At 35.4% G+C, this 23,861-nt stretch overlaps 1 long non-coding RNA gene across 2 annotated transcripts in view; it reads left to right on the plus strand.

Moving 5' to 3' along the window:
• Positions 1–21,091, plus strand: part of LOC116089114 — a 39,197-nt gene extending 18,106 nt beyond the window's left edge. Inside the window, exons 3-4 of one of the 2 annotated variants that reach the window (XR_004118162.1) lie at positions 2,558–2,606; positions 20,688–21,091. This is a non-coding gene — a long non-coding RNA (uncharacterized LOC116089114). Of the gene's footprint in view, positions 1–2,557; positions 2,607–5,376; positions 5,688–20,687 lie in introns of those variants that run through there. The other variant, XR_004118161.1, reaches the window with a different exon arrangement.
• The last annotated feature ends 2,770 nt before the right edge of the window (positions 21,092–23,861 follow it).

The following is a 23,861-nucleotide window of genomic DNA, read 5'->3' on the forward strand; positions in this document are numbered from 1 at the left end:
TATTTTATATATTATATACATCCTATAGTATATTATAGATCATATATCATATATCTTATATTCTATATTTTGTATTTTATTTTATATTTTATATTATATGTAATGTATGCATATAATAAATAAACCATGCTTTTGTTACTGTTTTGGAATTTTATATGAGTATTAGACTATGTGTTAGCTTGTCTATCTCATTTAATTCAGTAAAATTATTTTGTAATTTATCCATGTGGATTGTATGAACATGTAATTTCTGAGTAGTATAGTTAGCTGCTATATTTTGTTTTATATGCTCATAAATTAATGAATACTTAGGTTGTTCCCAGTTTCAATATAGACATACGCTTTCATACTTGTTTAACTATCTAGGGATAAAATGGTTGGACTATATGGCACGTGAATGCTCATCTTTTATGGCATTAAGAAGCTTTTCACCCAATAGAATTGTGCTAGCTTAGGTGTCCACAGAAGTCAGTAAGTATTCCAGTTCTCCATCTCCTGATTGGCTTATCCTATTGGAGATCATCTAGGACATATAAAGTAATACCCCTCTGTAGTTTTACTTTTCATGTCCTTATTTGCTAATGATGTTAAATATTATTTTCCTGTGTATAATAGCCAGCCTTCATCTTGTTAAAGTGTTTTGTACACTTTCTAAATACAAGATTTTTTGGTATTGGAAATTCTGGACCCAATTCTTCCTTCGGATATAGAATATACTAATATTGTTTAACCTAAGTAGGGTACCAAGTTGGATTTCATTGACTCTAGAGATCAATTTGGGGGAAACTGACCTTTTTAGAAATGGGAGTACTGTTGACCTGTAGGTATGTTATAATTCCCCACATTCTGTTTGTTTCTTTTTCCTCACCAATATTTTGTAATTTTCAGTATGAGAGACTTATCTGTAACTATTATTTTATTTTTAATTATTGGTATTCATGTTCTCACTGTAAATAGAACTATTTGATAATTATAATTTTTAACATACTTTCTCATATGCAGAGATTAAATTCATGCTTGAATTTTTATATGCTGCACTTTTCTTGATGATACCATCAAATTTATTAAATGTCATGTGTTGCCTAAAAATAAAGAAAATGGTTTGTACAAAGTTGATGGCTTCAGAAATTCTCTAAAGATGTTACAGTATAGTTGAGCACGGTAACAGAATGCATAATATAAAAGTGATTATCTGTTAACTAAACTAGCAGATAGATTCACAATAAGGAAAACAGTATGAAGGAATAAAAATAAACAAGATTAAAAGATACACGGCACTTACAATCATTAAAATTCAAGGTATCTTGTTTTCTTCCTTGGTGTGTGCATACTTTATTTTCTTTTCCTATTTTTTGAAATTATCATATAATCACAAAATGTTTCCCTTCCCTTTTTCTACTTTAACATCTCTAGTGTGCCCACACCCTTGTAATTGTTGTTACATAGCTAGACATTCCTCAGTACATAAGCACAGCGTACTGCTCAGTCTGCATAATATTGCTTACATATATATTGTTTTGGGCTGAATACTTGTTATGGATAGCAAGTTTGGGGGCTCTTCCCAGGGAAAGACTATCTGAAAGCAAGCATTCTTCATTTGCTGGTCATTCTACATCTATGTCCTTTTTTTTTTTTTTCATTTTAAATCCATGACGTTTGAGGGTGTACCATGTGCCAGTGTCCACCTATATACATGCTCTTCAATCTTTTTATTTTTCCAACTAACGTTTCAAGGCAATGTCTGTCACTGAACCTTGGACTCATCAATAAGCTAAAATGTCTAGACTGCTAGCTCCCATGACCCCCCTGCCTCTGCCTCCTGGTACTTAAGTTATAGGCAAGCAGCATCTGGCATGGCTTTTAACATGGGTGCTGGGGATCTCAATGAACATCTGTATATGACTGCACAATATGTTCCTACTGAGCCACCTCTTAGTTATACTTATTAAATTGCCCATCATGTCATTTTATCATATAAGTTTTTCTTCTTGAATGTCCTTAGATGGACAAGAAGTCACAAAGATACTGCTGTATAGATCAGAGTTTTACATTGACTTGCACAGTAGATAGGAATTCAGACTTCCTTGTCTTTCTCTGAAGGAAATAGATCTTTGCTTTTACACAATTTTAACAGAATTCCAAGCCTCAAAGTAAACCCTTTCTCCCACAAGAGACATCATATATTCTATTTGTGTGTGTGTGTGTGCATGTGCGTGTGTATGTGTGTGTGTGTGTGTGTGTGTGTGTGTGTGTGTGTGTGTATGCTGTTAGAGCCATGTTTTCTAAAACTGCCACCCTGTTTCTGGAAACAAAGACTGTATTTTATATTTAATGGGATCCCACTCTTGTCCCTGATATTAACTCATGTTTTGAGAAGTTCTTTGTCAATGCTTACTTACTAAGAATCACATTTTATAATATTGATAGACAGATAATTTTATAACAGAAATTTGATAACTAGTATAAGTGTGAAAATATAGAGTTAGCTCAGCTGACTTAATCCTTGTTTGTAAAATGATAGAAAACATCTGATTGATGGTTTTTGGTTATAATACAGAGAGAGAGAAAAAAATCTTACCTACAATGAAGCAATACTTTGACAAGAGGTAAGAACTATGCTTATTTGTTGGTATAAAAATAACTATTTAGAATGCAGTGGGAAGTGATGTGGCTCTAGTAAAGTGGTAACAGTTAATTCTCCTCTAAGATCACTGATGTTATTAACCCTGGGTAATTTCATGCATTTCTAGTACCTGGCATGATCACCCTCTTGTTGAGTTGGCCTTAAATACAATTGAAGAGCTGTTGGTTACCACCAAACTCTGAGTACCTCTACGACACCTTTCAGAGTATCTTCCATGCTGCTCATTGCGGTTCATAGGTATCTCAGTGTGGTAGACCTATTGTGGTTCTATGGAAATAATCTTTAGGGAAGAAGTTTTCAGGTCATGACAGATCAAGTTGTAACCCTTGGAGCCCTGTGTCTACAATACATAGTTCAGCAATAAAGTCTTACTTTAAACTTCTGAGAGGCAAGACGGGGTGATACCCATAGCCTATATTGTTTAGGAGTCTCTTGCAATCCCATGATCAACAGCTCAAATGATATTTTATATCCTTAACAATGGGGTTTTGTTAGAGAGTCTATGGCTCTTAAGACAAGAACATCAGCACACGAAATGGCATAGCTATTTAGGTATTTACCATATTTATGGAATTTTATTTTTACCATATATTTACATTATATATAATGATATGTATATAACGTATAATGATATATATCATGTGGTAAATATGGATATATGTCATATATGGTAAATGTGAAATAAATCAATTCCTTAAGACTTATGCAGATATCCTTAGCGTTATTTATCCCTCCTAACTATCTTTCCTTCTGCATTGATCTCTATTCCCTCTGGAGTCAAAGTCCCTATCTCCATTGTGTTTTTATATTTTCTCCTTTATATCTCTTCTATCATCCTAATCTGCTCTTTAGTCTCCATCATGATCAGTTTTCAGTTACTTTAGAAGAGGTTTATTTCACTTGTAATTCTGCATCATAGACTATCATGAAAGGAAGTCAAGGCAGAAACTGATGGAAGGTACCTGGAGCCATGAGCTGATGGAGTCATCAAGACATGTTTACTGGCCTATTCTCCATGGCTTGCTTAGCATCATTGTTTTTTACACCCAAGTTCTGCCTGCCCAGAGATGGCATCCCTCACAGTGGGCGAGGCCCTGCTACATCGAGTACTGTCTTAGTTAGGGTTTCCACTGTTATGATGAAACACCATGACCAAAAGCAAGTTGGGGTGGAACAATTTATTTTACTAATGATTCCACATTGCTGTTCATCGTCAAAGGAAGTCACATGGACTAAAACAAGAACCTGAAAGCAGAAGCTGATGCAGAGGCCATAGAGGGGGGCTGCTTACTGGCTTGCTCCTCATTAACTGTTCACCCTGATTTCCTTTAGAACCCAGGACCATCATGCCAGAGATAGTGCCACCCTTAAAGGGCTCAGCCTTAAGTAACTCATTTAAAAATTCCCTATAGGTTTTTCTTTCTTTCTTTCTTTCTTTTCAATACAGGGTTTCTCTGTATAGCCCTGGTTGTCCTGGAACTTACTCTGTAGACCAGGCTGGCCTTGAACTCAGAAATCCACCTGCCTCTGCCTCCCAAGTGCTGGGATTAAAGGCATGCGCTGTCACTGCCTGGCCTTACAGGGTTTTTTTACAGCCCAGATGAGTGAGAATCTATGGCATTTGTATTTCTAGGTCTGGATTACCTCACTCAGTATAATATTTTCTAGTTCTGTCCATTCACCTGCAAATTTCAAATTTTCATTTTTATTTACACCTGAATACATTGTGAGATGAACTCCATTTCCATTTTCCATTCATTTAACATAAGACATTCAGTTTGCTTCTATTTCCTAGTTATTGTGAACTGACTGTCAATGAACATCGTTGAGCAAGTGTCTGTGAAGTATTATGTCGTGTCCTTTGAACATATACTAAAAATTGATATAGCTGGGACGTAAGGCAGAATTATTTAGCTTTCTGAGAATTCTCCATACTGATTTTTATGGCAGATCAGTATAATTACATGAAGCCACATTGTCTCAGAATGCAGAGAACGATTAGTGATGTAGTTCAAGAGCTAAAAGATACATCTACAACACAAGTTCTGTACCACACATCAGGAAGCATCACAGAAGGGGAAGTGGGAATATTGAATAGACAGAGAATCAGAAAACAAGTAGTGAGATTGTATCTCCTAGAAATGTCAGGGAAACTACACTCATGAAAATCAGTAATATGGCTGCCTCAAAAGACTTGAACAATAACAAAACCCTGCTAACATGTAAGGACCTATCTCATGAGCTCCTAGCCCTAGAAAAAGAACTGTAGGCAACCAATGACTACTGAGAGATGTAGAATTAGTCTTCCCAAGGGATGATACCCCTAATTAGTTAACCAATATCAAATAATCTGTTCTGAAATCATATATATAGGAGCATTATGAACATACTAAGTACATGTAGTAAGATGTGTATGTGTGTGTATATTCTTTGAAAATATGTGTGTCTGTGTTTGTGTGTGTACCTATATGTGTGTGTGCATCAATATATGTGTGTGTATCCATATCCATCAATATCTATATCTATCTATCTATCTATCTATCTATCTATCTATCTATCTATCTACACATACATATGTAAGCATATATGTGTCACAACAACTTTAATAAGGGTTCAACCTCCCCTCCAGCTCACCACCCACCAGAAGTAGTGAAAAGAAAGGTGAATAGGAAATAGGCATTGTAGACCTGTTTAAAAATTGTTCTTTGGGGCTATCCAATCTTCCTTGTCAGCAGGCCAGTCTTCTAGCAAAACACAATGTGAATTAGCAGCAGCAGTCCAGTCCATTCAGCAATCATCACTCACGAATCAGCAATGGCAGTTCAATCCAGAAACCACCAGGTTCTGCGAATGGGCCCAAGTCCAAGGAAGCAGCAAGAAACCACAGGAACCTTGTGAAAATTTCTTCAGTGAAACTTTTTTCTGTGAAGTCACCAAAAGCAAAGCTTAGCAATGCAATGTAAGGTGAACAAATGCATGCACATCATCAGGGAAGAATAAATAGGCACAGCAAAGCAGGCCAATGGTCTAGGTCCCACTGTCTGTGGGGTCATATTTATATTCCTTCTAAGCATCACTCATCCTTTCATGTGTCTGCTATAGCAAAACATCCTTTGACCTGTGTCTGCTTCAGCAAAACCTTTCCCATGTGTGTATGAATTTGACATAAATGACTTTCCAAAGAAACAAGAAGTTTCCACTCCATGTGTGTATGTGTGTGTGTGTGTGTGTGTGTGTGTGTTTGTGTGTCAAAGAAAAAGAAACCATGAATTTGATATGAAATAAGGGAAACATTGTCAGGATTGAATGAAGGCACATGGAAAAGTTTGGAAACATGAAAGAAAACAGTGAAATGATATAATTAGTGGGGACATCTTCTTGGTGACAGAGAAGAGGAGGAATGGATAAGCAACTGTGGGAGGACAGACAAGGAGGGGGATAATGACTGGACTGTAAAAAAAAAGATTAATGATAAATAAAAAATCGATTATTTAATAATGAAGATAGTATTGATTATTTTCTTGTCTGACTGGCTCACAATGCTAGGTTACTTCTTACTCTACTCTATTTGTTACCTGTGACAATTACAGGTGTTTTGTTTTTTTAAATTCCATATTCTGTACATATGAACAGCACTAATTGGAGTTGTGGTTAGAAATCAGAGTACATGAATTTGCAAAGGATCTGTGTGGGCGAGGGAGTGGTTGGGGCTGGATTCAATCATGATACACTCTATAAATGTATGAGACTGTCAAAGAACAATAAAATAATAAGGAGAAGTTATTTAAAAAGCAAGTAAATAATTCACCTTTTCCTTTTAAACATTGCAATAGAGAATGAATTTAAAGCCAATCTTAAATATATCACATGCCCATCTAATATAAACAAATAATTTTCTCAATGTTTGATGCTATAAAACCTTTTATGATAGTATAGTTAATATGTTAATTAATATTAATGAATCTTAGCAAATATGACTCTCACTTTATTTTGAGGTAAATTGCTTATGGCAAAACATGGAAGAAGTTTGTTTTCTTTTGATAATGATTATCAGACACAGGGCCTCTTATATGCCAGGCAAGGATCCTATCCATGTGGCTAACCTTAGCTCTCTACTTCATTTGTATTTTCAAACTAATATTAAACTATTTCTTTGAGTGATGTAGAGATATTTCAGTGGCTAAGAGCATTGGTGTCTCTTTCAAAGAACCCTGGTTCTATTTGGACACCTATATGATAGCTCATGAGTATCTAGAACTTCAGTGCCTATAAATTCTATTCCTCATTTGTTCACTATAGGGACCAGGCACTAGATACACATGATGTGTACAAACATACACAGAAAAAAGAACAACCATACATGTAAAATAATAAAATTAAAATAAATTTTAAAATATTTTTCTGGTTAAATTAATTCTGTAACCCTTAAGCATAAGATATGTCATAAATATAATTTAAAAATCAGGAATATATGGACAATAGCTAGTTATGCTCATGTATGCTATAAGTACATAAACTGTAGAAATGTATACACAATTATGGAGGCCTGGATGCTCAAGTTCAAGGAAACAATGGATGTTACTTTCCTTTTATCTTTATGTCTAGCATTTCCTACTCATCTTTCAGGTGGCTGATGAGGCAAGGGATACCTTTTGGGCATCTTCTTTCATATTTATATGTAAAACTTGCTTAATGCATACATAAATGTTTAAATCAGGTTGAGCATTTCTGTCTTCTAAAAACATTTATTATTACCATGTCTTTACAGTGATAATAAGCAAATATTTACTCGAAACTTTCCATATATAAATTTAATTATTGTTATTTATCATTACTCACTCAAGCAAACAAAGCGCAAGATTTGGTTTTCATGTCTAATGATAACTTGACAAATATATTGGTTAATTTTCTCACTACTATGGCAACATCCTTAGGCTTAAATGAGGAAAAGATTGTTCTGGCTTATATTTCCAGAAACGTAGTCCACAATGACTCAAAGAGAATGGGAGTTGTAGAGCCATGGATTGTGGTGGTGGGAGCGAACAACATAGCTTGTTCACATCAAGGCAGATCAGGAAGCAGAGAGCTATAGCTGGACCTAGAAGCCAATATGTCCAAAGATCTGCTCCTGTGATCTTTATTGAAATTTTCAAAGTAGGCCACAGTACCCAAAGTCCCGTAAGCTCCCAAAGTAATATCACAAGCTGCTAGGTTCAATTGAGATCCAGCTCAGAGGGAGACACCAAGGGCTGACACTATTACTAATGCTATCTATGGTGTGCTTACAAACAGGGGCCTATCATGACTGCCCTCTGAAAGGCCCAACAAGCAGTTGAAAGAGTTAGATGCAAATATTTACACCCCACCAATGGACAGAAGCTGGTGACCTCTGTGGTAGAATTAGGGAAAAGGTGGAAGAAGCTGAGGAGGAGAGCAACCCCATAGAAGACCAGCAGTCTCAACTAACCTGGAGCCCCAGGATCTCTCAGACACTGAGCCACCAACCAGGTGGTGTACACCATCTGATATGAGGCCCCCATCACATATACAGCATAGAACTGCAAGGTCTAGACTCAGTCAGAGAAGATGCACCTAACCCTCAAGAGACTTGGGGCCCCAGGGAGTGTGGAGATCTGGTGGGGTTGAGGGATGGGAACATCTTCTTGGAGATGTGGGGTTGGGGAGATGTGTGATGTGGAACAGATGAAGGGTGGACTGGGAGGGGGATAAAGTCTGGACTGTAAAAAAAAGATTAAAGAATAATAAAACGAGTCTGTGAGGAATATTTCATAATCATCTCACTGCTTCAGCCGTTCAGCCCCTGCCTCCAATGACTACCACACTCACATCTTAAGGGATCAACAGTTTTTGGATTACACAAATGAAAGAGAAATTTAAATTTCTGTGCCTGGCTTATTTAATTTAATCAACTGACCTCCTTTATCTGTGCCATCACAAATGATGGAGATGTTTGTTTTTATAGGTAAATGGTATTTTAGTATGTACACATATACAATACATCCATTTATAATGTGTTTCATGGTTATTATAAATAGTGATGTAATAATCGTGAAAATATTGATGTCTCTTGGATATACTGATTTCCTTTATTTTTAAAATGTAGTCGGTACTATGATTACTGAGTCAGCTGGTAGTTGTATTATTTTTTAATTTTTGGAGAGCCTCTGTAGTTTTTCACAGTGACTGTTATTATATACTTTCCCACCAACACTATGAGAGGATTCTCTTTACAACTTTCATCGTTTGAAGGGTTGTTGCTCTGTTGCTAGTATAATAATTAGATATCAGTTTCTTTCTGAGCTAAAATGTAGTTGAAGCATTTACCCCAAAGGAAGAAAATTAGAAGAAATAGGAAAGTAAAGAGCAAATGGCTATTTAATCTGAAATGTCAGACACTATTACAAAGTAGAATGATTCATTGCAATGTAGTAGTGATCTTGTTTGGTTCCACGCTGCCCTCTCATAACAGCTATTGTTTAGTAGATAGGTAGGAAGAATATTTTATTCTTTAAAATTCATATAGTATATTTTCAAAACCATCTACGAAGTAGATATCCCTCTCCTTACAAGTGTGGAAACAATTTAGGATTTTAATAATTTATCAAGGTATACTTGGTTAGTGTTATGACTGATACTCTTCCATAGCTTTAACTTCAAACCCCAGTGCCCTCTGCCCATCTCACAGTGTATTTCAAATTCAATTTCTTTGTATGTGAAATAAGAAGCCTGGTTCAAATAATCCTCCAGCTCCTTCTGTTCTTTAAATCATCTATGTGTGACCTTAACACAGGAGTAAGTCAGGACAGTTGAATTTCTACCTGCCTATGTTAGCATCTCACTTCCTAGAATTCCCAACACCAGTATTTTATCTAAGTATGATTTTTATCAATTGTTAAAACCGTTTTTTTCTTGTAAAGTAGTTTAATCAGCCAGAGAAAGGTACAGATTTAATTTCTAATGTTAAAATAGTGCTTCTGGGTTATTTTTCTCTAACCAGAAAATATACCTTCATCTCTCACTAGCCTGGCTCTTATTTCTTTTCTTAATTCAATATGGAGTTCATAGCACAGTGCCTTTTATGACTATTAATTCACAACTAGTCAACTCAAGTTTTAAGTGGAACTCCCTGTTAAGAATTCCATGTTAAAAATCTATAAAATATGACCCATGATTTTGTGCCTTGAGAATTCATCAGCAAAATTATAACTCTATAATTCATGATTAACTGTTTGCAACTCCCATGTCTGACAGTGTATATTTCAAGTAGATTTTCAATAAAGCGGATGCAAATATTTCTAAATTAAATTTTGGCTATGTGTTACATACTGCTCCCTTTATGTGATATTTTTATTACAATCTAATGAATTAGAAGTAAATCATTTATTAATAAGTAAAATCTCTTTGCAAAGTGATGCAAATTGGAAAATGAATTTATAGAAGATGCAAGAGTCATTTCCTTACATAATTTTGTAAGACAGCTTAGGAAATTATATATAAATGCTAATTGAACTACCTCACATGGCCTTCATGACATCTTCTTCAAACCCTATTCTATGTAAAATCTCTCCAAATAATTATATCTTTAAAGGCTTCATTTCTTAATCTGAAGGTTATAATGATAGATATAGTATTTATTCAACCATCTGTTTATATATGTTTAAATACATTCCAAATACCTTCTGAGAGGTAATATTTAAAATCTTTTATTTTTTTATATTTCATTTTTTTTGCCTTTTTTTGATTTTTAAAAATTATCTTTAATCTTTTTTTACAGTCTAGTTGTTATCCCCCACCTGTTCTGCCCTTGAAAGTTCCTCATTGCATTCCTTCTCCCTGCTCTGTTTCCAACAGCATGTCCTCACACCCCCACTCATTCCAAACCCACCCACACTCTGCCAGGTCCCCACATTCCTTGGGGCCTCAAGTCTCTTGAAGGTTAGGTACATCTTCTCTCACTGAGGCCAGATTAGGCAGTCCTCTGCTGTATATGTGTCGGGGCCTTGTACCAGCAAGTTTATGCTGCCTGTTTGGTGGCTCAGTGTCTTGAGAGATCTCAGGGGTACAGGTTTGTTGAGACTGGTGGTCTTCCTATAGGGTCACCCTCTGCCTCAACTTCTTCCAGTCTTTCCCATAAAATCTTTATTCAATTAATCAACCAGTGATAACTTAGTAACAGCTAGAATCCACACAGTCATTTGGGTAACAGTATGGGGTCATAAAGATGGCTGTGTTTAAAGTAAGAAGTTACAACAGATAGAACCCCTCTTGAGAGAGCTAATTGAGAATAAAATTAATTGCTAAGAAGTTTGTAAAGTAGAATTCTAGGTGTAAAAAGATAAATGTGATGATGCTGGAGCAAAAGAAACTCAGGTATACCCAGACGATGGGAAAAAGAAGAAGTTAAAAAAAAATTATTATATCGACATGCAAGGAGCAAGTGATTAGGGCTTTGTGATTCCTAGGTTTTTGTTTCTAAATATACATGAGAACTTTTAAGTAAGGAAGCAATTTAACTCAATTTGTTTTTTCAAAATGATACTCTCTGGTAAATGTTCACTGTATGTGGTTTTTGCTTTCATAAATGCATTTTTATACAAGTATACCATATCCATTGATCGTGTCCTCACCTCTTTTTTCCCCCCTTCCTGCTATCCTCTCCTCATTTGTAGAGCTTAGCATGTAGTTTCAAGCTACACACAAATACACACAAATAGTATTTAATGTCTCTTAATTAAACTTAGGAACTACAAATGAATACAAACATGAGATATTTGTCTTAGTTAGGCTCATTTCCCTTAAGGTGATTATTTCCGATTCCGTCAATTTTTGCGTAAATGATATAATTTCATTCCTTGTATATTTATGCCAATCATTGCTTGATGGACACCTAAGTTAATCACAAAGCTTTACTATTGTGATTGATGCTGTAATAAAGATGAATATATGAATATACAAGTAACTCTGGTATGTGGATTTATAATCCTTAGCATATATATCCAAAATGGTATAGATGAATCATATGGTTACTTTATTTTCACTGTTTTGGGAAACCTCCATGCTGATTTTTGTAGTAGCTAAGCCAGTGTATGATCTTGCCTGTTAATTTCTCTAGCATTATTATTTATGTTCAAGATTGTTTTCGTTATCTGTAGTCATTGGTGGATCTGCATGAATTTTGGAATACTTCTCTCATATTTCTATGAAGAATGATACAGGAATTTTTACTGGTATTGGCTCGGTTTGGTAAAATGCTCATTAGAGGTATCTTCACTTCCTTTGTTATGTTTATGTTTTGCATCTTTTTTCTTAGAGGCTGTTTTAATGGCACTGTGCTCATAATCACCTTCACTGTATGCTTGTTTTTGGTGTATAGAGAAGCTCCCGATCTGTGCGAGTGTATTCTATATCACATTGCTGAAACTTTAGTATTTCTAGGAACTCTCTGTAAGAATCTGGGGAATCTACCATGTCTAGTGTCATGACATCTGAAAGTAGAAATCATTTGATTTCTTTTTCTTTAATTCCCTCTTCCTGCTTACTGCTCCATCTAAAGCTTTGAGTTGAGTAGGAAAGGAAGCAAGGACAATGGTCAACCTTGTCTCACCTTGCCTTCAGTGGGATTCCTTCTAGTTTTTCCTGCATTAAGAAGGATGTTGAGTCTATTTTTTTCTAATTGTTCTCTTCTACATTTATGTCTATTATTTTAAATCTTACAAATATGGCAAAACATGATATTTGCTTTTCTAAGTCTTGCTCCAGCTTTCTTAATATGTAGCAACACAATGATTGATATATACTGATCCTTAGTAGGTACTGGAAGTATACAGTGAAGTACTATTTTTTTATGAAAAAATTAATTACATCATTTGCAGAAAAATAGATGGAAGGGGAAACCATCATGTTGAGCAAATTATGCCATTTTTTGGATAATAGCTATTCTCACAAGGATATATATATATATCCTATATGTATATATATATACATATGTATATGTATATATATATGTATATATACATATATATATATATATGTACTACATGTTTCTATGCATTCCTCTTCACTGAATGCTTTGATTACTTGGATGTGTGCAATGTGCTTCAATTGATTGTTATGACTATTCATATTGCTGAGCATTGTTTACCTCCACGGTGATTTTATATTTGTATCTCCTAATTTGAGAAACATTCAGGAGTTAGGCCTCTTTCTAACCTTTTAACTCTTTATGATGATTATTTAGAGTTTATAATATATTTTGAATATTAATTCCTTGTCAGATACATACACTCATATAAATTACACATGTGTTTCATAAAAAATAAGACAATATGTTTCCAATAGTTTTGTCAAATGTACTGCTATTTATTCTTCCTCCTTCCCTCTCCTATGATAGAACCTGGCTGCTCCACTTCGCAGTTTAAGTACCCCACTTTTTGGTCCATTTCCACTTCCATAGCATATGTGTCCTACTATCTTCCTTTCTCCAGCCTCGTACCCACACCACTTTGATCGTTTCCTGATATCTTCAATTACTCCCGATTATCATCTCACATCCAAGCGTTCAGAACTAAGATATACATATTGCACACAGCATTTTGCTATTTGTTTTTCTGGGCTAGAATTAACTTTTCCATAATTATATTTCCTATTTCTATCAATTTACCTGTATATTTTGTTTTTCTTTACAGCTCATTAGAATTTCATGATATATTTACAGCACATTTTATTATCTGTTAATCAGTAGAAGGAGATTTAGGTTGTTTTAATTCTCCAGTTACTGTAAATACAATGCCAATGAATATAGGTGTAAAAGTCTATGTGGAGTAGATATCCCAATTGTGCACTAGTGGCACTTTTATGTTGAGAATAACTAATAGAAGTTTAGTTGGACTTAAGGGCTCATCAATAGGAGGGAATTTATGTCTAGTAATGTAAACCTAGTCAACTACTATGGTTGATGAGTCATGAATCCTAAAGGGAAACCTACATCTGTCACTTTTTTAAGCCAGTTTAATTGCTAACTTCATTCTAAATACAGTCACTGATCAGCATAGCTCTCATCCATCATCAAAGAAGCCACATTCCCTGATAGATAGAGACTATTGCAGAAAGCAATATGTAAAGTAGACAACAACTGACTATGGATTGCCCAATCCCAATTGATATATTGACATACCAAACACCTAAGGTTCAAAGAACATTGCAGGAGAGTTGGAAAGATTTTAATAACCAGAGGGCCATAATGTCTGCTCTGAAATAGTGTATTTCATACAGAACATGGAAGCACCACCCAGGAAATTATTCCTAAATCAGGTCTTCATAATAACCCCAGTTGATGAGGTGCTAATATGGATAGGAGAAATACCACAGGGCCCAACCCTTAGAAGAACTATAGCCAATCAGTGGCTGCTGAAAGAGAGAGAATCTATCTTCTATGCTTAGGGACAAAATCACTGATGGGTTATCCAATACTAAGTGGTCATCCCTAAACACAGGTTGTATGGATAACACTGAGCAGACTTGGTAGATTGCATGTATAACCATAATAACTATTATGACATATAACTGAAATGAGCACTTATAATTTTGTAGGGGCTGGCACAGAGACAGGAGGAGTAGCATGAAGCAGAGTACATAGAAATAGTATATTTTAATTCCACATCAAAGAAATTAAAGCTAAAAATTATAATGAATGAAGAAAAGAAAAATGGTTTCAAAATGTTGCAAGTGTCTCTTCTGTACCTTACCTGAGTACTAACAAGTTCAAAACCAGTGAAGGGAGGTAAGATAGTTAAGCAGATAAAGGAACTGCCCACCAAGGCTGATGATTTACATTTAATTCCCTTAATACATGGTAGAAGGAGAGAGCTGGCTATCATAAGTTATCCTCTCACCTCACAGCATGTGCCTTAGCACAATTATTCCTCGTTCCACACACAAAAAAATGCATAGATGTCATTTAATAATAATTGAAAAAGGTACAGTATAAAATGACACCTGCCTTTAATAGGAACATTTGGGAGACAGAGGCAGGTGGATATCTATCAGTTCAAGGCCAACCTGATCTATAGTATGAGTTTCAGGCCAGCTCTGTTAATTAGTGAGAATTTATGTCAATAAATAAATAAATAAAACATTTAAAAAGGGTTATGGTTCATTTCTGCTGACAATTCTGTGGCTGGTCGCTTTGGAAATTACCATTTAGCAAGCTAGCTATGCTATTCACCATTATTAACTCTCTATAGATCTTCTTGAAAATGCTTTTTAAAAATCCCTCAGAAGGCATTGATTGTCATTAGTAGAATCTTTGCTTTGATGCTGAAAATGATTTTTCAACAATTTGCAAGGAGCCTCACACTATAGTTCCCATTCTTATATCCTAATTGTTGTCCAGTAAGTACCTACAGTTAAGAACCCCAATTCAACATACATTGAAATTAGTCTAGTTTCTTTAAAAATAAATCAGTCCCTAGAGAACAGATTCTGGTTGTAGTAATTTGAATTGGAAATGCCAAATTGTTTCAGAAGAGTTTTTTTTTTTTAATTAGATATTTTCTTTATTTAGATGTCAAATGATATCTCTTTTCCCTGTTTCCCTTCAGAAAAAAAAAAAGAAATAAAAGAAAAAGATAAATAAAATTTAAAAAATCCTGTTCCCTTCCCCATCCCCCTGCTCACCAACCCACCCTCTCCTGCTTCCTTGCCCTGGCATTCCCCTACACTGGAGCATAGAACCTTCACAGGATCAAGGCCAGAAGAGTTTTCTAGAAAAATCACATGGTCATTCCTGACACATCATAGTGCATTGCTGTATTCACCAGACATCAACAGACCACCTGAATGTTAATGTCTGCTGGAAGGAAAATGGTATTCCCATTTTCACACAGTGAGCCAATTATCCAGATTTCAATATGAATGCCAGACAGCAAATGCTTACCCCAGGTCCCTCACTCCATGCCCTATAATTGATCCAGACATCTCTCTGTGATTGTGAACACAGCAACTCAAACAAACCTTAAGAAGTTCCGTGTCTTGGAGCCAGACATCCTTGCAATTATAAAGTCTCTGCTTTCTAACCACAGTGGCTATGAGATTTATGAGGCTCATCAAGAAAGAGGTTGCATTTTAGAATGTTGCCATACTCAGTCTGAACTAAAAAACTAATGGCACAAGAAACTGTCCAAAGGACAAGAAGTAATGCCAGCACTCCAATTTTCAATAATCACTCTGGTATTTAGTACTCTACGATAGGAGAGATGGTTTCTTCAGTGTATCATTCTGCTAAAACTAAAGAGTGCTTCTGAGGAAAAAAGAACCTGGGGATGTTCTTAAGGAGAAGTTGAAAAAAGATATTAATATTGTCAAAGGAGAGGAAAAAGAAGCTGCCACAGTTAGCCCTTAATTTTTAAGGCTTAAATGGATATACTAAGATATATAGTGAAAGCAGGAGGCTTCAGTTATCAGAGTGTTTGAAAAACATAATTGTGCAAGGATGTGTGGAACTCTGAAAATCAAATGTAAGTTAATGTTTACTACTCTTAAATTACAAAGGTTCCCAGTCTTTTAAGAATAATGTCAGGAGGCCCTTGGTCCTGTGAACGCTCTAGGCACCAGTGTAGGGTAATGCCAGGGAGGGATGCAGGGGTAGGTAGGTCCCTCTGAGAGCTTCCTCAAAGACATAGGTGGAAGGGGGAGAGGGAGGGGATAGGGGGTTTGTGGAGAGGAAACCCGGAGAGGAGATAACATTTGAAATGTAAATAAATAAAATATCAAATTAAAAGGATGTCCAGTGGCTTTTAAAATTAGTAACAAGATATCCATGCCCCATTTACACTTTATGCTGTTCTTCAGTAGAGGCTAATTTCCTGCCCAATGCTCAGAGTTAAAGAACTCCCTATCAACAAAATAATGTGTTCCCAAATGCTGACTAGAATGCACTAGCAGGTGGCTCCTGCTCTGAGCACCTGGAAGCTTCAGAATTTATAAAACATTTTCCTACTATCATTGATGAAGATTTATTTTCTCTGAAAGAGATGTCTTAAGGAAAGAACATAAACACTTTGGTTTCTGAAATGCAGAAAGGACAAGATACAGGTGACATTTTCTGTAAGACTAGGGAGCAGGCGATAAATGCTCTTAAAAAGATAACTTAAAATTGTTCCATGTCTAAAAGTTCTACATTTCATTTTTTTAATTAGTGAAAAACACACGTTTAACTTTGATAACTTGAAAAAATGATATGATTTCATTAGCATAAACATCCCTTAATTTATTCCTTAATTGTGCATTACTGTTATAGTGCGGCAGCAGTGGCTTCACACATACCTTCAAGGCCTATGGTTTCATTTACCCAGAATCAGCCACTGTCTACCACTGTTTTTAATATATTAATATACTTTGAAAGGAAAACTTTGTAATTAGAGCCTTTGAGACAGAAAACACAAATTCACATACATTTAGTTATTAAGTGTATTATTGTAACCACTAGGTTTTATTACTTTATGTCATGTATAGAAATTATAAATTAAATTTTCTTATAGGTGTATGTATAAAAAATGTTTGGGGGGCTGGGCTAGCGAGATGGCTCAGCTGGTAAGAGCAGTGTCTACTCTTCCGAAGGTCCTGAGTTCCGATCCCAGCAACCACATGGTGGCTCACAACCACCTGTAATGAGATGTAACGCCCTCTTCTGGTGCGTCTGAAGACAGCTACAGTGAATTACGCTGGAGCAAGCGGGGCCAGAGCAAGCGGGGCGTCCTGAGTTCAATTCCAAGCAGCCACATGATGGCTTACGGCCATCTGTACAGCTACAGTGTACTCATACAAATAAAATAAATAAATCTTTAAAAAAAAGTTTGGATGCACACACATACATGCAAACATACATACATATGAAAGTGATAGAAATAATAGAAATAGAAAATGATAAGAAACTCTTAGTATGAATTTTCAAATGATGAAATTTAAAAGACACTTATCATGTAGAATATTTCATTAATTCTCTATGTCTTGATTGAGACAAAAGCTATTATTACAGACAATTTGTGAAGGATAGAAAGAGACATGACAGGAATTTTCCTTTCGAATTTCCTGAATTATGAATGACCATACGCAAAAGTCCAAACATGTAACATTTTGAAGGTTATATTCTAGTAAAATTTTATTTATTATATACACAGACTATTTTATAGAGAAATAAAAATTAAACCAATGTCTACATATACTTCAATAGAATCAATAGAACTTAACTTATTTTGTATTCACCTTGATAAGGCTGCAAAGTTCCAAGACTGGTGCTAGAATCCTTTAATTATTATTATTATTTAGTATTAATTTTATATGTATGAGTGTCTTGCCTAAGTGTATGTTTGCACATGCCTGTACTTGAGCAAACAATAAGAGGGTGAGAGATTTGGAGTAACAGATACTGTAAACCGCTGTGTGGGTGCTGGGAATTGAACCCAGGTCCATGAGAAAAGTCGTCAGTGCTCTTAACTACTGAGCCATCTCTTCAGTACCTATTACTACAATCTTAGCCTATTTTTTTAAAAAAAATAATTTTCTCTGCTGTCAAGCATTTTATTAAAAAACACGATTCATTGTACATGACATCAGTTCACATTAATAAGCACGTGTTTACACTTACAGGAATTTGAAACATGCTGCTTTAATTAAATCTTATATTAAATCAAACCACATACAGTAAGGATGAAATAAACCACTTTATTTTATCACACTGAGCTACAAAGGTAATTTCACAACACGCGTTTTGTAGTGGGAAATTTATTTTAAAGTAGGGTTTTTACATTGAAAAGTTAAGACTTCCAGACATGTGAGAGGTTTAGATATGTTTGTTTATTCCAAATCTCCAGTTCCAAGGAGCACCACATGCAGAATTTCTAGGCAGAGAAGTCACAGGCACTTGACAGTCATTGTCCTGGGCAGACAACCATAGCTGGATAGACAAACTCATGCTGACTCTAGTGACTCACACTAAACCACAAATTCTGGAAGCTGACCAACAGTCAATAATCTGGGATTAAAGGCCTGTGCCACCACCATCCAGCTAAAGGCAGAGGCAAGAGGATTTCTGAGTTTGAGGCCAGCCTGGTCTACAGAGTGAGTTCCAGGACAGCCAGTGCTACACAGAGAAACCCTGTCTTGAAAAAACAAAAAACAAAACAAAACAAAACAAAAATAATCTGTTGCCCTTTCCCTGAAAGTCAATTTTGTCTGTCTCCCATATTCCTAGGTCCTTGCTGTCCCACAAAATTTCAAGTCTTGTTTATGTTCTGTGGTATTTTGAATAAGAATGGCCTCCTTAGGCTCATATATTTGAATATGGAGTCACTAGGGAGTGGACCTCTTTGATGGGATTAGAACTATTAGGAGGTGCAGCCTTCTGTGTCACTGAAGATTAACTGAGATAATTAACTGAGATATCAGGCCTATATTCCCTCTCTCCTTGTCTCTCTCTCTCCCTCTCTCCCTCCCTCCCTCCTCCCTCCTTCTTCTCTCTCTCCTTCCCTCCCTCCTTCTCTCTCTTTCTCTCCCTCCTTCTTTCTCTCCCTCTTTTTCTCCTTCCCTCCCTCTTTCTTTTTCTCCTTCCTCCCTCCATCCCCACTTTATCTCTATCCCTTTTCCTGTTTTCCTTCAAACCCTCTCTTTTAAACTGTCCTTCATAACACTACATAATAAATCATTAACTTTCACTTAGATTTCAATTTGTTTCTAATTTCTTTTACCACTAAAAATAATTACATAATTAACAGTATTTTCTATCCATGTGCTGGTAAATAGAGACCTAAAACATGGTAATTGATGACCTTTACTAAGGCTTGTCATTTAAATAGTTGTATACAAGAGACTGAAGCAAAAACCAGGAGACAAGCTTAAAACAAGCCATTGCTAGTTCTCAGTCCCTTAAGTCTTTGCAAATGTGCATAATATCCATTGCTAGATAGAAGCATTTGATGTCAGATTTCTTTCTTAAATATGGGAGACTGCTTCTAGTAAGTTTGAATTTCCAGATTGTGAACTTGTCATGAAGATGTACCTGTGTATCTCAGGAGGAGTAGTTAGGAGGGTAATACAGGACATCAGTGAATCCAGCTCCACTTAAGCCTATATTATAAACACATGACCCCAGCAAAAATTCACATAGCAGTAATTACAAAAAAATGAATACTAGAATATTCATATAAAACTCATTTTCAAAAATTACTATTGGTTAGACTAATAGAATCTGTGTGGGTGGAGATGTGAATAGAGTCTGCCATTTAAACCACTTGTAATCTCATTTCTAGAAAGCAGTAAATCTACTTCACAAGAACTGCCTACAGTCCCTGGCAAGACCTCACATACTATATTAGTAAAATTAGGTTCAATTTCCATTACTTGAGAAAGGCCTAAGGATGCAGACCTATTCAAATTCCTCATCTACTTCTTTATTTCTTCATCAGTGGTCAGTACTTTAATTAGTGTGAGTCCTTAATATTCATGAGATTTATGGGCTATGCCCAATCCCCTTAATCACCAGGAACAACATTTCCAGTAAATTCAGTACTTTCCACGATAATCCTACTGGTCCTGGTGTTTAAAAGTAATACTACTTCTTTCTTCATGATGATATGTTGTTCTTTTGGCACAGTTATAATCAACCAAAAGTGATCAAGTGAAAACTGATCAGTTCAAGGGTTAGAGGAGTTTTTTTTTTCATTATCCTTACAAAAATGTAGTCAGAGACCTAGCTGAAATTTCCTAAACAAGTCCTATTCTCTAAATGATTAGAACATTCCCTCTGTGTGACACCTTAAAATGAATACAAACCCCTCTTGCTTTTGCAAGTAGGACTGCAGATCTTTGCATGTTATGTATCTTCTATAGAATCATATTGTATCTTTAAACTCATCAAAATGTTTTTCAAATATGTCTGTTTGAGGATATCTGCAGAATCTCAGTGATCTGCATAGATAGTACCTTATTAGGAATTTTATTAAATCTGAGAATTCATTTTTATTTACAGATTACTCTACCATCTTTAATTCTCTTGCATTGCAAAGCCAGATCACTGGGGAGGCATACCTGGGAGACATGCTAGACAACGCTTGCTCTAATCTCAATGAAAACTTGACCAGCCTCTGAGTGTGTTAATGAGGACTGATAGCAACAGCATTCCCAGCTGCAGCCTCTAAGTTCAAAGATCCACATCATGTTCTGAGAGTCTTGGTGGAAGAGGCACAGGTTGTAACACCATTCTCAAGACAACATCTGCAAAGACTTCACAAAACTAATCAGATCTTCATTTCTAGCCTCCAACACACCTGTATCTAACCTAACGGTGGAGGATGGGTTGGTTCCACCATATCACTTTTCATAGTGCTAGGAATATGAAGGATAACACAATGTTATAAACCCTCAGTGATGTGACCAGAAACAGTGTGGAAATTTCAGACTGTGGGCTGTTATGTGACACCTGTATCAGGTAATTCAATACTGTTTTTACTTCTTCTTATGGTTGATAACTTTTAACAAAAACAGCATTAATGAGACAGAACTGATATGCAAAGAACTGTATATATCCAATCTGTACTGCTTGATGAGCCAGGACACATGTAAAACTTTCCAACATTATCACTACCACAAAGGTAATATACTCAAAACCAAATAATGTTTTCTTGTGTTGCTATTGTTGTTCTTTAAAAAATGATAACCCATTGCTTACTAAAGAAATATCAGTATAAAGCTGGGCTTGGGTATGCATACATGTAGTTTCAATATTCAGAAGACTGAAGTATAGGGATCAAAAGTCTAGCCTGGGCTATATAATGAATTCCAAGCTAGCAAGAGCTACATAGGAATATACTGTTTCTAGAAAAAATGGCAGTACAGTAAATCCTTTATTTTAAACAATCCTTATTCTACTACACTTTATCTTTTTTTTTTGGAGATCAAATAAAATCCTTGCATTACAATGGCCTGAAATGAACATTTGTAGATATAATTCAAAAATAGAGTCCATTGCCATATTTCTAGTGCTTTGTGGTTTTTGATGGATTAAGTCTAAGACATCTATATTACTGAATGCTAATGTTCCCCTTTAAGAGAAGGTATTCATCAATTGCTGGGTATAAGTTTCTTTGTATAAAAAAATACAGCCACTAAAATCATTTTTCTTTTTAGTTATTTTTTAATTATCATGTACTGCAATAATTTTATTATGCTATTTTCAAACACACTTTGTTCTCATGAATCTGCCTTGCCAACATCCTGTTCTTCAACCACACTCCAACAATCCCCCCTTATTTTGCTTTTATTACATGTGTATTCTTTTATTCACCCCACTGAAAATTTATTCTTTCTAACCTTCTTATCACAATTAATACAGACAGGCAAACAGACAGACAAACAGACAGACAGACAGACAGACACACACACACACACAAACACACTACATACAAAATTCAAACATGCACAGAAATTAAAATATTAGATTTGCATGTGAAAAAATATTTTTGGTCATTTTGGTGTTAGCTTATTTCACTTATCATAATGATTTCCACTTTTATCCATTACCATCAAAAATCATGATTTTACTTTTTCCTTATGGGTGAATGAAATTTCAATGAAGGATGGACAAGTGGTTTTTATTATTCATTTTTTACTAATTGTTATTGATTTATTATTTAATGTATCTTTTTTATTTGTTGATGAATATCTAGGAAACATCAATATCTTGACTATTGAGAAGAGTGCAAAAATAAAAATGTGCAAATATTGTCTGGACAGATATCTCAGCAGTTAAGGGCACTGGCTGTTTTTCAGACGTCCTGAGTTCAATTCCCAGCAACCACATGGTGACTCACAACCACTTATAGTGTGATCTGGCAAGCAGATAGAGCATACACACATACATACATACACACACACACACACACACACACACACACACAATAACACACAATAAATCAATTTTTCTTGAGACATTTCTCTGTGTAGCCCTGGCTGTCCTGGAACTCACACTGTAGACCAGGCTGGCCTCGAACTCAGAAATCTACCTGCCTCTGCCTCCTAAGTGCTGGCATTAAAGACATGCGCACCACTGCCCGGCTAAATCAATCTTTTTAAATGTGCAAATATATCTGTAATATACAACATAATCCTTTTGGATATATCTAGAAATTGTGTATCTGCAATATGTTTCAGTTTTAACTTCAGTATTTTATTTTATGATTATTTTTTGGGGTCTCAGTTGTGCTTTTATTTTCATTTAATTCTAAAATGTTGACATTCAACTGTCTTTGTCTGGGTCACCTCATACAGACTGCTTATATTTCCATCCATTTACCTGAAAATTTCATGATTTTACCACTTTAACATATTTTGTGTTTTAATTAAAGCACAATTAAATCATTTCACATTATTTTTATGCCTCCTAGCTCTTCTATGTATCCCTCTACTCATTTCTTCCCAAATTCATGACTTCATTTTCTTTATTATTGGTGTGTGTGTGGGGTGTGTGTGTGTGTGTGTGAGTGTGTGTGTGTGTGTGTGTGTGTGTGTGTGTGTGTGTGTATGTATACAATCTGCTTAGTTTATTTAGTGTTAGTGCATGCATTTTATTTCAGGGCTCACTGTTTAGAATTGAATAACCAATGTGGGGACTCATCCATAGGGATTATTAAATTCTGAATAACATTCCATTGTATAAATGTACTGCACTTTCTTCTTCTAAATATACACTTTATTCATTGCTAAGGATGTTTAACATTTTGATGAATATTTATTGGTTATTTGCATTTCTTCTTTTGAGAACAGTTTATTAAGTTCACTAAACCTACTTGCTGAGTAGAAGGTTTGTCCTGTTGGTATTTCATTTTTGCAGTTCTCTTTGGATTAATGTAGTCTCATAAGAACTAGAGTCCCAAGGGAATGTCATTAGTTTCTTCTTAGCATGACTGCTAAGTAAACTTATCATTTTCTACTTATACTATATATTATAGGTGTTATAGGAATGGCTATATTACTAAGTTTTATAAAAAAAAACTTAAAATATATTAATGATTATCATGTTCCCATGTATCCTGAGATTTAGAAAATACTACAGAACAATTTGTTAAATATGAAATCCAGACAGGCCCCACGACTCCCAGGGGAGACGCAGGGCAGCAGGGACATGATCCTCTCAGCTTCCGAGTGA

This window comes from Mastomys coucha, unplaced genomic scaffold (assembly GCF_008632895.1).
Source record: "Mastomys coucha isolate ucsf_1 unplaced genomic scaffold, UCSF_Mcou_1 pScaffold14, whole genome shotgun sequence".
Classification (NCBI taxonomy): Eukaryota; Metazoa; Chordata; class Mammalia; order Rodentia; family Muridae; genus Mastomys; species Mastomys coucha.